This window comes from Elephantulus edwardii, unplaced genomic scaffold (assembly GCF_000299155.1).
Source record: "Elephantulus edwardii isolate Elephantulus edwardi_28Jun2011 unplaced genomic scaffold, EleEdw1.0 scaffold00153, whole genome shotgun sequence".
Classification (NCBI taxonomy): Eukaryota; Metazoa; Chordata; class Mammalia; order Macroscelidea; family Macroscelididae; genus Elephantulus; species Elephantulus edwardii.
This window is the reverse complement of record NW_006399903.1, coordinates 3788015-3791519: the sequence shown is the minus strand read 5'-3', so window position 1 is coordinate 3791519 and position 3505 is coordinate 3788015.

Sequence of the window (3505 nt, the reverse complement as noted above, 5' to 3'; positions counted from 1 at the left end):
CCAGGAAAGACAAAACATTTCCTATTCCTATGCCATCCCTTGTGCTTGCTGCAGAAGGTCAAGGACTGTAGTATTCAAAATGGATTGAAGCTCAATGTCAAGAAGACAAAGATTCTCACCTTTGGGCCAATTGGCAGCGCCATGATAGGTGGAGAAAAGACTGAGGTTATTAACAATTACAGCTTGCTCAGCTCCACAATCAACACTCTTAATACCAGTAGTCAGGAAATAAAAAGATGAATTGCATTAGGAAAGCTGGCTTTCAGAGACCTCTCCAGAGGGCTGAAAAGCAATAATGTCAGTCTAGAAACGAAGGTGCACCTAATCCAGGCCATGGTCTTCACAGTTACTTGTTATGCTTCAGAGACCTGGACGATGATTGTGGATAACAGAAGAAGAATTGTTGCTTTCGAGTTGTGGTGCTAAAGAAAAGTACTGAACATACCACGAATTGCCAAAATTCAAATAGGTCTGTCTTTGAGAGAGTGAGACCAAGTTCGCTATGGAGGTTAGGATTTTGAAGTTCTGTCTCACATACTTTGGGCACGTGGCCAAGAGAGACCAATCCTTGGAGAAGAACATCATGCTAGGAAGGGTAGAAGGACAGCACAGGAGAGGAAGACCCCAGATGAGATGGATTACTACAGTAGCTGGAGCGATGTGGGGGTGTTGTGTCAGAATTAGTGAGACTGGCTGAGGACAGGGCAGACTTCAGAGCTGCTGTACTTAGGCTCTCTGTGGGTCACAGGCAACTCTACGGCACATAGCAACAACAACAACAACATGCCATCCATATTATTAAGTAGGGTTTGAATCATTGTGACTCATAGAGTTTTCATACAATAATTTTGGAAGTAAATTTCTAGTTCTTTCTTCCCAATTTTCCCTAGTTCAAAAACTCTACAGATAAAACTATGAGATATCATCTCAACCCAGTAAGAATAGCAAAATTTAACAGCTTTAACAGAACAGCAAGCAACAAATGCTGGCAAGGTTATGGGAAAACTGGAAGCCTTATTCACTGTTGGTGGAAGTGCAAAATGGTGCAACCACTGTGGAAGGTGGTGTGGCGCTTTTTCAAAAAGTTGCAAATAGAGATACCATTTGACCCAGCAATTCCACTACTGGGAATATACCTCAAAGAGACCATAACTGACATCCAAGCAGATATACGCACACCCATGTTTATCACAGTTTTGTTCACAATAACAAGGAGTTGGAAACAACCTGAGTGCCCATCAACAAATGAATGGAGAAGCTATGGTATATGCATACAATGGAATACTATGATGTATTGAAAAACAAGGAACTCATGAAATATTATTCAAAATGGGTGACCCTGGAGGACTTTATGCTGAGTGAAATATCTCAGTCACGAAAGGACAAATACTGCATGGTGCCACTGTTGTAAAATAGAACTGACATCGCGGTTTGGGGGAGACTGAGAAAGATGGGATGAAAAATGTATATTGCATTGAAACAGATGAGAGAAAAAACTGTTTAAAAGGGATATGTGATTAGGTTTTATTGTCATGACAGGAGTTGAGAGGGAAGGCTGCATAGTGAAATGGATCTGGGGGGGAGGGAATGTAAAACAATGAAAGAATTTTTCTTTTACTTTTCAAAAAGAAGAATGTACTGTAGGTGAGGGATAGGCAGGGAGAAAAGTGCGACAGTGAATGAATGGAAATTTTTTAAAAAGATCCAATAAAACTGTTAATAATTTTTTAAAAACCCAACTCTGCAGATACTTGCTCAGTATTATAGCTACACAAACAAGTGCCACTGACAGACAGGTGGGGCTGCACATGGGGTGCATTGACCAGGAACCAAACGTGTCAATGTTTGAGAATTATGCTACTGAGTCACTGGTACCTGTGTGCATGACCTTGTTCATAAACACGTTCTTTGTTGATTTTATTAATTAAATGAACATGAAGCATATTGGAGTAGACTGAGCCACAGGCTCTTTCCATAGGCTTGCCGATAAGACAGACGAATTGTAATATCCAAAGCACTCTATCGCCGATCTGAAAGAACAGAGAGAATTCTCTCTCAAAAACTGCCTCTTCTAAAGATGATTACTGTCTTTTATACTTGGGGTAGGTATGAATCTACTTAATATATTACTAGCTTTAATTCAAAGTTACAGGGTTCTTACATTCAAAAGTCTTGTTTAATACAGCTTCTAGTAAACAGCTTAAGGTACAGTTTACATAAGGCTGAGAAAAATACAGTTTCAAAGGACAAACGCTAGTTTTTCTTCCTGGTAAACAGACAGCTTAAAGCAATCTGCATGGCCATGTTGTTGTTACTGTTACTGTTACTGTTACTGTTATTGTCAGGTGACCCTATGGACAACAGATCTGAATTCCATCCTATCCTGTGCCCTTCTCACCATCTCTGATACACTTGAGCTCATTGCTGCAGTCCTCATGTCAATCCACTTCAATGGGGATCTTCCTCTTTTTCTCTGACCTTCCACCCTTTCAAGCATGGTATCCCTTTCCAGGGAACAGCCTCTCCTAGCAATGAGTCCAAAACCTGAGACACAAAGCTTTGCCATCCTTGCCTCAAAGGAGCACTCTGGTTGCACCTTTTCCAAGACATTCATTCTTTTGGCAGTCCATGGGATCTTCAATGCTTTTCTCCCACACAACAATTCAAAAGTGTCAATTCTTCTCTGTCATCCTTATTCATTGTCCAAACCTAGATGCATAGCAAGTAATGGGAAAAGCCATAGTCTTAATCCGGCACACCTTAGTCTTCAAGCTGACATCATTGGTCTTCATTATTTTGGACAGGTCTCTGGCAGCAGACTTGCCCAAAGTAACACATCTTCTTTTCTCCTGACTTCTGGTACAAAGGGTATTGATTGTAGACCCAAGTAAGGTGAAATCATTGACAACTTCAATCCTTTCTCCAACTATTGTGATATTGCCCATTGTCATAGTGGTAAAGACTTGGGTTTGTTTTTTCACATTGAGATGCAATCTATATAGAAGGCTGCATTCTTTGATCTTCTGCAACAAGCACTTCAAGTCCTCCTCACTTTCAGCAAACAAGGTTGTATCAACTGCATTACCCAGGTTGCTGATATGTCTTCCTCTGATCCTGATGCCACATTCTTCTTCCTGGAGTCCAGCTTCACAAATTATTTACTCAGCACACAGATTCAATAGGTGTAGAGAAAGGTTGCATGACCCTAGAGACATTAAAATAGGGTCTGAGCACAAAACACATTAATTAATTAATTAGACTGATCAGACAGTTTTAAAGGGTAGAAACATGGGCTGTCAGTTTTTAGAGCTATACCAAGTGTTTGAATAATCCTGAACTTATTCTATAATACCCCCCTTTCATGAATTCAAGCTGAGTAATATTCTATAAAAAGACAGACCCATCAACAAATGAATGGATAGAGAAGTTGTGGTATATTCACACAATGGAATACTACTCTGCATTGAAAAACAAGGAACTCATGCAATATTATTCAAAGTGGGTG